This window comes from Chrysochloris asiatica, unplaced genomic scaffold (genome assembly GCF_000296735.1).
Source record: "Chrysochloris asiatica unplaced genomic scaffold, ChrAsi1.0 scaffold00049, whole genome shotgun sequence".
NCBI lineage: Eukaryota > Metazoa > Chordata > Mammalia > Afrosoricida > Chrysochloridae > Chrysochloris > Chrysochloris asiatica.
Window position 1 is genome coordinate 6,961,195 of NW_006408567.1, and position 13,132 is coordinate 6,974,326.

The window sequence follows — 13,132 nt, forward strand, 5'->3', positions numbered from 1 at the left end:
TTCCATGTCATAGAAACCCTTGATAGAGTTTCAGAGGTTACAAATCTTTGTGGAAGCAGAAAGCCTCATCTTTCTCTCACTGAACAGCTGGTAGGCTTGAACCACTGACCTATTGGTTTGCAGTCCAGTGCTTATCCTACAGAGCCACCACAAGTCAGAGCATATGTTGTTAAATGCCGTTCAGTTGATTCTGACCCATAGTGACCCTGTACAGGGTTTCCAAGGAGGAGCTGGTGAGCTTGATCGGCCAACCTTGCAGTTCAAACGACTTTCAGTCTGGCACATTAACCCACAGTGCCACACCAGGACTCCCAAAACACATAGTAGGCACTAAACAGCTACTTGCTTAATTGAAAATCACTGTCAAGCTTTCGCTGCTACCTGCTCACTCCTTACATTAGACAGAGTGGCTTTGAATTGACCACGAAAGACTGTAGGTTATTGTTGCGGCTAGTGTTACATGTCGTCCAGTCAGTTCCAACTTATAATGACTCTGTACAGGGTTTCTGCAGAGCGGCTGGTGGGTTTGAACTGCCAAACTTGTGGTTAGGTGCCCACCTCCTGCTTGTAGAAACTAAGCTTTAAGGGTGTCCTTTGCTACCGTAGCCAGTGTTCATTTGACAGCACCACACCAGGACTCCCACATTGTTCATTGTCTTAATAATATTTTAGCTTTGACATCTACCTGGAAGAAATGGAGGAATGTCCCTGAAATTAAATTTTCCTGGTCTGTGTATTGGATTATATACCTGATTATATTAGAATCACATTCTAGTCAATGTCCTTAATTACTTTTCCTTTTCTGGCAACTGTCACGGTCCTGTGGCTGTTTTTCTCCTCTCCCGGTAGCAGTTGTACTGAAATATATTTATTAGATGTCACACACATATCTTGTGGGCTGCTTATTCCTGTTGCTACTTCAGTCCTGATTAAATTCAACATGAACTTTGGCCTTGGATGAAGGGAGAGACCAATCTAGCAGTGCTCCTTGAATTTATGAGACTGAATCATGATTTGTTGTGATTGCAGATAGAGCATTGTTCCTGAGAGCTTGGCCGCCACATCCCAGACATCCAAGCTGCCTTTTCCTCTGACATTGGCTATCACGGAGGATTCACAGCCAGTCAGGCCTGGGCCTGGCTTGCTCTTCTGAGGCTGTAATTATGTTCATTGGGCCTAGATTTTGTATGAAAGTGGAAGTAAATAGGAAGTGAGTCTACATTTCCAAACCAGCTATTATCAGTCCAATCACAATACTACCTCAAACCAAACAACATCCACTGCCATAGGGTTGATTCCAATTTATAGTGATGCTATAAGACAAAGGAGGGTTTCCAAGCCTGTTGTCTTTACAGAAGCAGGCAGCCACATCTTTATCCTGTGGAGCAGCTGGTGGATTTAAACAGCCAAACTTCTGGTTAGCAACTCAGCATTCAACGTACTATACCACCAGGGTTCTTTCACAATACTAAACACTACACAAGTGCTCTCATTCAAAGTTATAAGAACATTGTTGTTGGACCCATAGTAATCTTGTATAGGGTTTCTGAGGAGCAACTGGTGGGTTTGAATCGCCAACATTGAAGTCAGCAGTCCAGTGCTTATCGTACAGGACCACACTAGGAATCCTTTTAAGAACATAGTGAACAGTTGTTTGTTTGCTTGTTTGTTTGTTTTAAAACACAAGAAAAATAGAGCTCAGAGAATGAAATAGTGACCAATGTCTCTCAGCTATACGAAGCACAGCAGGGGTGTGATTGCAGGGCTGTGACTCCAAAGCACAGTTTATTCTCAATGCATCTGACCAAGAAGCTTAGAGACGAAAAACTTGTTAGACAATGAAATAGAGTTTGGACCTTGGGTTTGTCTTAGGGGACATTGGTGATGCAGTGGTAGAATTCACACCTGCCATGCGGGAGACTGGGTTTGATTCCTGATTGATGCCTCGTGCATAGCCACCACTCCTTTCAGTGGAGGCTTGTGTGGTATTGAGATTCTGAACAGATTTCAACAGAGCTTCTTGGACTAAAAAGAATGTAGTCCTCATGGTCTACATTTGGAAATCAGTCAATGAAAGCCCTATGGATCACAACAGTCCAATCTGCAGTCCATCATGGGGTGCGCAAGAGCTGGCAACATTGTTTGTGTTTCCTAGTCCACGGGGCCACCATAAGGTGGGATGACTTGATGGCTCACAACAATAAAGTTTGGAAAAGGACAATAGTACAACTGGAGCACGTGGATCAGCAATAGGAGACTCTTATAACCACCAGCAGGACTGTAAGATTTCTCCAGTCTCAGTAATTACAGAGTAAGGACAGAGGAAACAGATGATCTGATTGACCAGAATTTGAAGGAACGGCATGATGGAGACTTAGTTGGACACAAAGGTAAATAAGACAAGAGGGAGTGGAGACAGACTCGGGCAAGGCAGTCTGAGGAAAGGGCTGAGGGCAGAGTGGAGAGATGGAGAAAAGAATGTCAGAGGTAATCAAGATATACATGATGTGCTCAAAGAGGTAAATTTCAGAGCTAGAAATTGTGCAGATGGAGCCCAGAGCCCAGCTCATTCTCTAACAAGCTGTTCACTAGCTGTCATCATGGGAATGTCCGAGAAGCTAATTCATGCCCAAGTGTTAACTTCTGGTAGGCTTTCGTGGGATATGCTCCCAGGGTAATCTGTATGTGAACAGGGACTTCTTCTTAGGCAAAGCAAAGGTACTTCAAAGCTAAAGGATTCTTCAGAGACAGAATGGCAGGCACTGTTACCAGACTGCCAAGAGTGTGAGCGCTAGAACTTCTGGGTGAGGAGACACAGGCACCTGTCTAATCTGCCAGAATCTCAACTCCTGCATGGTTTTTACAATGAAAACAGTGGTGGTGGTTGGTGGTGGTTATGTGCTGTGGAGTCGGTTCCGACTCATAGCGACCCTGTGCAGGGTTTCTGAGGCTGTAAATTTTTACGGGAGCAGCTGTTCCCGGGGAACAGCTGGTAGTTTCGAACTGCTGGCCTTGTGGTTCACAGCCCAATTCGTAACCACTACGCTACCAGAACTCCTTGGCATCCAATTTGGGTCCCCTCCAATGAACAACATTTCCTCTGCAACCTCATCTTCTTTTGGGGTACTCTTCTCTGATTTCCTCTGCAACCTCATCTGCTCTCCCTATTTCTCACTCTTCTAGCTCACACTGCTGCAGCCAGCCTGGTGTCTACAGATTCCAGAACATGCCACACCCTTTCCTGGTTGTACATGCTATCTCTGTCTGGAAACCTCTTCCTTCAACTGTTCATGAGGCCAGCTCTTTCTCATTGCTCAGGTCACCACCCAAAGAAACCATAGGCAGCCACCCAACCTCAAACCCCTCCTGTGCTCACACCAGTACAGTGCTTGTTCCAATGCCTAATTACTGCGACTCACTTTACCATCTGTTCCCCCCACACATTGGAAGGTAAGCTCTGTCACAGCATGGGCATGGCCAGTACATCATCAATGCCTAAAACAGTTCCCAGCACATAGATATGGTTGTTGTCGTGTGCCATTGAGTCAGTTCTGACTCATGGCAACTCTGTATAGAGTTTCCGAGAAGCGGCTGGTGAGCTTGAACTGCCAACCTAGCAGATCACATTGACTTTGCAGTCCAGCGTATTAGCCCACACCACCACACCAGGACTCCCAGCACAGAATAGGGGGCTCAATAAATCATGCTTAGGTAAAGGAATGGAGGCGTGACAAATGAGTAAAATGTCAGAGAGGTAGCAAAGGCCTGGGGAAATGAATAAGTGACTCCATCAACTGCTGCTTACTTTCCTCACAATGTACCTTTCCAGACTCCTCCGTTAGGCAATTTTAATAAGTGAAAAATTTATATGGAACAGAATATTGGCTAAAGTATGGAGATATCCAAACCTTCATGCCTTGCTGGTAGAAAACAAGTTATTGTTTCTTACAAAGTTCAGCAGAACTAATATATGACAATCCTCAGTATATAACCCAAAACAAACCATGTCAAGTCAATTCCAACTCATAGGGACCCCATGTGTTGAAGAGTAGAAATGCACTCCATAGAGTTTCCAAGGCTGGGACCTTTCAGAATCAGACATAGTAAACCATTTTGTGAGAAATAATTCTAAGGATGGTCCATCTTCAGGAATGAGGGAAGGGGCGTCCAGGAAGTTGCAGGCTAGTGTAACAATAGAATCTCATAGGGGAAGGGGAAGGCTGGCTAGGACCTTTAAGTAAGAATACAACCATCAGGCAACAGTCAGTGTCCAGGGAAAAGATTGTTAACCCATGGTATTAAGTCAATGAGGAAACCAGGGGAGGAGTTTTCTCTAGATGTTGTTATTGTTACATGCCATGGAGTCAGTTCCGACTCATAGTGACCCTACACAGGGTTTCAAAGGCTGTAAATCTTTATGGGAACACAAAGCCTCATCTTTCTCCCACTAAAATGAGTACAGACTGGGTTTCTTGAGCGTTTGTCAGTAACCACTCATGATAACTTATCAGTGACCTCATAACCGAGAGGAATTGAGGGTATCATCAACATTTCTCACAAATTGATTGTCTGATTCAAAATGGCCAATACCAGTCCATTTCAGCTCACTGGTAGTAGGACATCGATCTTTGTGCATTCCATTTCATTTTTGACAACTTCCAATTTTCCTAGATTCATACTTTGTACACTCCATGGTCTGATTATTAATGGATGTTTGCAGCTGTTTCTCCTACAAGTTTTACTCCATTTATTCTACTTTGAGGAGGCAGCTCTTCTCCAGTCATGCTTTGAGTGCCTTCCAACCTAAGGTACTCATCTTCCAACACTATATCTGGCATTATATCTAGTAATGTTCCATTACTATTCATAAAGTTTTTAGAGGCTTGTTGTTGTTAAGTCATCCCGACTCATAGACACCTCTGTATAGGGCTTCCGAGAAGTGACTAGTGGGTTTGAACTGCCGACCTTGTAGTTCAAATTGACCTTGTGGTCCAGTGCTTTACCCTACAATGCCACACATTCAGAAATAACCCGACTCTCCTTCTTCCTAGTCTGATTTGTTCTGGAAGCTCATCTGAAACCTGTCCACTACTGGTATTTAAAATATTGGTGGCATAGCTTCTGTCATCATAGCAATATGCAAGCCACCACGGTATGACAAGCTGACATATATATTGCGGTTGTTGTTGTTGTTGTTGAGTGCCATCGAGTCAATTCCGACCCATAGCGACCCTGCGTAGGGTTTCTAAGGAGTAGCTGGTGAGCTTGAACCAATGACCTTGAAGTTCAAATGCCTTTGCAGTCTGACACATTAGCCCACAGAACCACACCAGGGCTCCCAACATATATATATGGTATAGCACTGTAGGATAATCACTGGACTGTGAACCATGAGGTCAGCAGTTCAAACCCACCAGCCTCTCCTCAGAAACCCTACACAGGGTTGCTATGAGTCAGAACCTACTCGACAGCACTTAACAACAAAAAATTTACAACAATAAACAATTTACTTTACTATTAATTAATTGGCCATTTTTTTTAAGCTGGTCATTCTGCAGTAAACTTAACATAGCAACAAAAATTAAGAAAATGTTTTACACAATATGTTGGCTACATTATGGAAAAGCTGGTACGTTCATTCATAGCCTATTTGTAGGAATGTAAGCTGTACAAACACTGTGTAGACACTTCACTATGGAAACTAAATAGATACTCATAAACACACAATAGAAGAACCTGCTCTGGCTCCATAGGTAAGATTTCTTCATATCCATGGCCTTAACTATCATGTTATAAATCATTTTAATTGCTAAATATACATTACTTAGCTGGGGCTTTCCTATAGCCTACAGGAAGAGGTCGTTTTTCCATAAGTGAAGACTTTGGTGTTGAAAAATCATTAAATGTATCTAATGAATTGTCTGCTAAAGCAAACATCTTTGACACTGTCAGAGCATAAAATAAAATACGTTCATTTTTTAGAAAACTAGAAAGTAGTGCTAGCAAAGTAATTTTCACTTTTACTTAAACACGCATTCTCCAAATGCCATTCATCCTTGGGGAAAAGAATCATCTTTCAGTCCACATTTACAGGACTTATTTTCCATGGGCAATTTCCTATTTCTAAATGTCACTGCATTTTAATTTTTTCTTTCCTATCTATTTGCTGTCTAGAGTTCTTCCTTGCTACCTCAATTAAACTCTATTATCACTAGTAGCTGCTGTAGACTTTACATTCAGAAGTATTGCCTGAAATTGTGAACATTTAATTGTGAGAGGAAAAAAAGGAGGGGTGGATTCTTTGGGATAAACACTGCTCCAGCCTGGTCCACAGTAGACAGAATTATTTACCATTACTCATTTCTCTTAACTAACTCAACTTGGTTCTTAGAAGCCCATTTCTCTATGGCAGTTGAAACCTCAACCACTACCATTTCCAAATGTATCATTTCAATATTCAAAATTTGGAAATGGATAGTGCTGATGGCTGAGTAACCAAGGTGGTATAGATGGTTAACCATTCCACTACTAACCAAAAGGTTAGCAGTTTGAATCCAACCAAAGACTCCTTAGAAGAAAAGCCTGAAAATCTATTCCTGGTCGGTCACAGATATTGAAAACCCTATGGAACATAATTCTTCTCTCAAAAAAAAATGGAGTCACCATGAACTGGAAACAACTCTCAATGGTTTGTGTTTGATTGTCATACAACATGAGGAATTGAATCAATGTTACTGAGTTGTACACGTTAAAAAAAAAAATGGTGAAATGACAAATGTTTTGTTTTCCATATGCATTTACTACAAAAAAATAAAATAAAATAACTCAGTCATTTCAGATCTCAGTTCCCCAGCCCCATTCTCCCTGGGAATGTTTTATGGCATTTCTCTGCTCATCCACTTGGGCACCTCAGCAGCATACTTAAGCTTGAGATGGCATGTTGGACACTCATAAGGAAGGAGAACAAATATGGTCATCAAGTCTAGAGAGAGAGGTATTTCCAACACGTACCAGAATCCTTTCTGTTCCAATCATCTCCTCACTGCTGGGTAGAGGATAAGCACTGGGCTGATAACCTCAAGGTCAGCAGTTCAAACCCTTAGAAACTCTATTCACATTCGCTGAGTCAGAACCAACTCAATGGCACTTAACAACAACAAGACTGCTTGGTTGACTTTTATCTTCTCTTTCTTTTATTGGAATAGTGTGGTGTTGTAAGATAAGCACTAGACTGAAATTCAGAGGTTCAAACTCACCAGGTGCTCCTCCTAAATCCTATACAGGGTTGCTATGAGTTGAATATGACTCAACAGCACTTAACAACAACACAATTTATTCTAGTGCAAAAATTAGCTTTAACAAGTGTATTGTTGTTATTGTTGTTATTGTCAAGTTGGTTACAATCCATAGCAAGCCTGTATAGGGTTTCCAAGGAGTGGCTGGTGAACTTGAACCACCGACCTTGTAGTTCAAATCAACATTGAAGTTCAGAGCATTATCCAACAGTACCACATCAGTACTCTAACAAGTGTACACAACTATGTAATTGACACCCCTATCAAGATTAGAACGTTTCCTTCACTCCACACATTTTTAGGCCCCTTTCCATTCAGTCCCCACCCCTAGGCAATCATTTTCCTGATTTCTATCTTGATAGATGAGTTTTGTGTGCTTTAGAATTTCTAATAAATGGAACTATACAGTGTGTATTCTTTGGGATCTGGCTTCAATCACTTAGTGTCATGTTTTTGAGATTTATCCACATGTTGACATGTATCAATAGTTTCATTTTATTGCATTGTATGAATGTGCCACAATTTATTTATCCAGTCACCTAATGGGCATTTGAATTACTTCCTTTATTTATCTTTTGCCATTATGAATAATGTTTTAGACATCTGGAGAAGGACATCATGCTTGGTAAAGTGAAGGGTCAATAAAAAAAAGGGGAAAATTCCTAACAAGATACACTGACATGTGGTAGCAATGATGGAATCAAATGTAACAACAATTGTGAGGATGGTGTGGAACCAGGCCATGTGTTGTTGTGTTGTGCAACGGACTGCCATGAGTCAGAACTCACTTGACAGCACCTAACAATAACAAATATGAATAAAGCTGTTAAGAATTTTCATATACAAATTTATTTTTTAACTTGTTTTCTTTTTTTTTTTAGAAATTACTGCATGATAGGTAAAAGTGAGTTTCACTTTTTCAGAAGGTGGCAAGCAGTTTTCCAGTAAGTGATTTTGTTCATTCTTTCTAGAGGAAATATTGCTTTTGGTCATCTCATATCTTCCACTGCAGTATTGATTGTGAGAGAAACTCTATCCTAAGTCCTGAAGGCAAAGTGTGCTTTAAAACCACATATATTCGGCCGACATCGAGAGCCTGGCAGCTACTGAGGAAAGCAGAAGGTCACATCTGGGAGTCGTTGAGGCAAAACCACGACGTTCCAGATTGAGGGCCTACCACCAAAGCTGGACCCGGAGGAAAATAAACCGAAGATGCGTGAGGATGTGATCTTCTTCATATGGAACTTTCTTATCTGTGTGGCCTTGCTGCAAGTCACTCCATTTATCTTAAAGAAACTGGACAGCGTATGAAGATTTGGCATCACATGTGAATGTACAATTTGAAGAACCTGGCTCCAGTTTCTCCTCCCATCCGCAAATGAGAAGACCCAAAAAGATATGAAACTGATTGAATGGACCTAAAAATTCTGCTTGTGAAAAATAAATTTGCTCTGGTTACTGACTTTCTTAGCTAAAATATAAAACTGTTTGGGAAGTATGAAGATTTCGTGTGGTCATATTGCACACTTAGGCCTCCATGAATGTTGGTATAATTGTAAATAATGTTAAATGTCATTTTCTAGCAAGTAATAATTATAAGAGGATTGTGTTTCAAATGGTCCTCTCTTGGCATTCACTTCTGTTTACCTTTTATTTCTGTCCAAAGTGTAGCTGTGATGAGTCCCTTACAATTAGTCATGTTTTGTGGAAGTCAGCACAGCCTTAGATTTGAGCCGCAAGACCATTAGTCTAATTTTTAATAAATGTATCAAGAAAAAAAATTAAAAACAACCCACATCTAGATGTACTTTTCTAAATCAAGAATTTCAGACCTTACAAATTAAAGGGTTGTGACTTTCAGACTATGGAGTCTAAATAAGAATTTAAAAACCTTATTTTAGAACTCAAAGCCAAGAATTTGACACTATTCACACTATGGTATTTGGTTTTTGGTCCTCCCTTCACTGACAACCTTAGGCTTGTGACTGACTTAGTTAACCCGACAAAGTGACAAGAGACTTCATTGATCCTTTACTTCAAAACTCCCACTATCCGTGTACTTTTGTAGCCTAATATTAGGAGAACCCCTGTATAGTGCTACATATGTTATGCCCCTGCCTATAAGCCACATTTATTTCAAGTTACAAAACCTCTACACTAAAGTTATTATATGAGGAAATTTTCCTTTTAAAAATTGTTAATAAAATATGTAATAATCTGTAACAAACGTTCTCAAGGACTATCCCTCCCAATAGCTACACTATGTGTCATCCCCAGACCTTTAGTTTGCACTAACGGTGACTTGCTTTATAAACACTAGATTATAGCAGAGGTGTGTAATGATTGTTGATACAAACTACTTAGAACTAAGTCAAATTTCACAAGTTAAGGGCTTTGTTGTACTTAAGTGATATCAAGTCGGTTCTAGCTAAGTGCTATCAGCTCGTAGTGACTATAAAAAGAGTTTCTGAAGAGCAGCTGGTGGGTTAAACACCAACCTTGTGGTTAGCAGTCCATTACTTACAATGCCTACAGTGTCACACTACGACTCCATAAACCTGCCCTCACTTTAGACATCAGCCACAAGCTCCAGGATTCCCAAGTAAGTCACCCTCACCTGTTTACAAATTTGAAGGATCGACCTGACAGCACTCAACAACTGCAACCATGGACTTGATAGCTCATTAGAACAACAGAGAACTCAGAAAAGTGCTTACAATTACAGTGTTATTATAGCAAAAGGACACAAAAAAGAACAAAATATCTCATAACATGAATGAGCCTGGAGACTACTATTCTAAGTGAAATCAGTCAATCAAAATAAGACAAACATTGTATAAGACCACTATGGTAAAAACTCAAGAAAGGGGTTTCATGCTAAAAGAAACATTGTGTTCTTTCCTTTGGCGGGTTGCTGCTGCAGAGTGCAGCCATTCCGTGTGCACAGTGAGAGGCACTTAGACCAGCTCAGTAGCACCTGAGCATCTGGTTTGTCTGGAACAGAAAAATGGAGCCCTGCATATGATTGGCCCTTTAGCCAAAATACTTCTGAAGAAGATGATCTACGAAGAACAAATGAAATACATGTTGCAGAATCACGTGCTACCTCTCTTCAGCAGTGAACTAGGATACATGAGAGTCAGGGCTTGCTGGGTTCTCCATTATTTTTGTGAAGTAAAGTTTGAAAGTGATCAAAACCTCCAAACAGCCTTACAACTGACAAGAAGATGTCAGAGCAATGTCTGTGAACGTAGAAGCTCCAGTTGCACTTTAGGTGTTGATCAGCAACCAAGAAAAAGCTAAATAATACATCATGTTTTTCATAAGACTTGTAATGCAGGTTCTGTTTCACATTATAAGAGAAACAGAAAAACATTATCTTATTAATGTCCTTCAGGAAATGATCTGTGGATATAATCAAGAAGTTACGGCTATTGCAGTAGAAATGACACAACATTTGGCAATGACATTTAATCAACTAATCCAAACTGGATCAGATGAAGAAGGGAGTGATGACAAAGCAGCCACTTCCATGGGAATTCTAAATACAACCAATACACTTTTCAGTGTAGTTAAAGATCATAAAGAGATAGCCCAACAACTTGAGGGGATCTACTTACAAATTAAGTCATTGATATTGTTTTATAACAGCATGTTTTAGAATTCTATGAAGTGATCTCTTTAGTGCATAATTTGACAAGTCTACAAGTATCTTCACAGATGAGGCAACTTCTATTCTTTGTATCTGAGGTCTTACAGCAAGATGGATTTCAATACTTTACAGATATGCCTCTGCTTTACAATTACACAACAGTTGATACAGATATACTTCTGTCTGATATGAAATATCTTAAAATGATCTACAGGATGTGCAGCACCAACAGGCTCAAATGACGTAATGAATGTGAGGATGGTACAGGGCCAGGCCATGTTTCATTCTGCTGAGCATAAGGTCACTGTGAGTCGGTACTGACTCGACGACACCTACCAACAACAAACAATAAATGGTGCAAAAAGTTTCTTACAAGAGTTGCAGGCGAAGACGTAGAATGCTGTGTAACAAAATTGTTAGAGGTCATCATTCTACAGTGCAAAGGGCGTCACACTGATCAGTACATTCCCTTACTCATGGAAGCGGCTTTAGAGCAACTGACCAGAGCTAAGACAAGTGAACTTTAAACCATGTGCCTGAAAGTTGCTATTACAGGTTTGTCTTATAATCCTCATCTACTGCTCAATACTTAAGAAAATCTTCGCTTCCCTAATAATCTGGAACCAGTTACAAATCATTTTATTACACAGTGGCTTAATGAAGTTAATTGTTGCTTGGCACTTCACAGACATACAGCTGCGTGTTCTAGGCCTACGTACTCTTATTGATATCAAATAAATACCACACGTTTTAAGTCAGGTTTCTGGACAGATTTTGCTAGCTTTTATCCTTTTATTTGATGGATTAAAGAGAGCATAAGCTTGTCATCCAGGACACAAGAATGATAGTGATGATGATGATGAACCCAGAGATGATGAGGAAATAGAGGCACTAGGAAATGGTGAAGATGATGCTGATGAAGATGGGTAAAATTCTTAAAGATTCTGGCTAATCAAGCTGATAAAGATGGAGATTATGAAGATTGGAAAGATGACGCAAGGAGACTGCTCTGGAAGGTTATTCCACAATTATTGATGATGAAGACAACCCTATTGATAAGTATCATATATTTAAAGTTATATTTCAAATTGTTCAAAATTGTAATCCTTTATGGTATCAGGCTCTGACTCATGGTCTTAATGAAAAACCAAGAAAGCAGTTACAGGTTACAGCACCTCTGGCAAATCAAAGAGCAGCCCATTAATCCACGCTGATTGAGAAGCACGGAGAATACAAATCCATAGCTCCAGTTTTGCCAATTTGGAGGCCCGAAACCAGGGATGAGTTGAGTTGTCAGCTCTTTCTGTCTTTCCTGCTATGTGCTTATAATGACAAGCTTGTGTTCCTCCTAGTAATGGTTCCAGAATTGATTCATGTTATCTATTTTAAACTAACTGATCAACACATTGGACACAAAAACCTCAGGAGATGGGACATGATCATGCAACTTAGAACTGGAAAAGAAACCAGAGGGCTTATGGTGGGCGAAGTGAGTAACCTAAGGGAGGGGGAATTTTCTTTATTTTTTGAATAACATTAAGATCCTGACTCTGAAGCTTCAAATGATAATGTGGATATCTAGGACAAAGGAATGTCATGAAGGCAGTTTTTCTTTTTCTAAAAAATAAATAGGCATAAGTAGGTGACTACAGGGCTATTTGGAGTTCTGGTGTGACACTGTGGGATAATATACTGCAAGATCAATTTGAACCATAAGGTTGATGGTTCAAATTCACTAGTTGCTCCTCAGAAACCCTATACAGTCAGAACCGACTCGATGGGACTCAACAAGACTATTTTAAATGTCTCATTTGCAGTATAAGCTCAAAGGTAGATGCAATTTTACAACGGTAAGTATTTGTCTGTTTCTGTCTCTTCCTCGCCATTAGGTATCTATTCTTTATATGTAAATAAGAAGGTAATCTGGTAGCCTCCAAGATTGTTCCTACATAGATTTTTGTTGTAGCACTACATATCTAATTTTTTAAATCTGTAAGTTAATTGGCACTTTTATATTGAAACAAGTCTACCATCCTATGCATAAAATAGCAAAATGTTTGCTGTTTATAAAAAGAAAGGATGTACTAGGATGGAGGTGGGGTAATTTCAAGTTATTAATTTAAAAATGAACTCATAATTTTATACGTGGTAACTCTGTGGTACACTCACCTCTGACAGTGACTTG

At 40.1% G+C, this 13,132-nt stretch overlaps 1 pseudogene; it reads left to right on the plus strand.

Moving 5' to 3' along the window:
• The first annotated feature begins 8,832 nt into the window (after positions 1 to 8,832).
• Positions 8,833 to 12,236, plus strand: LOC102829703 (annotated as a pseudogene).
• Positions 12,237 to 13,132: the final 896 nt, after the last annotated feature.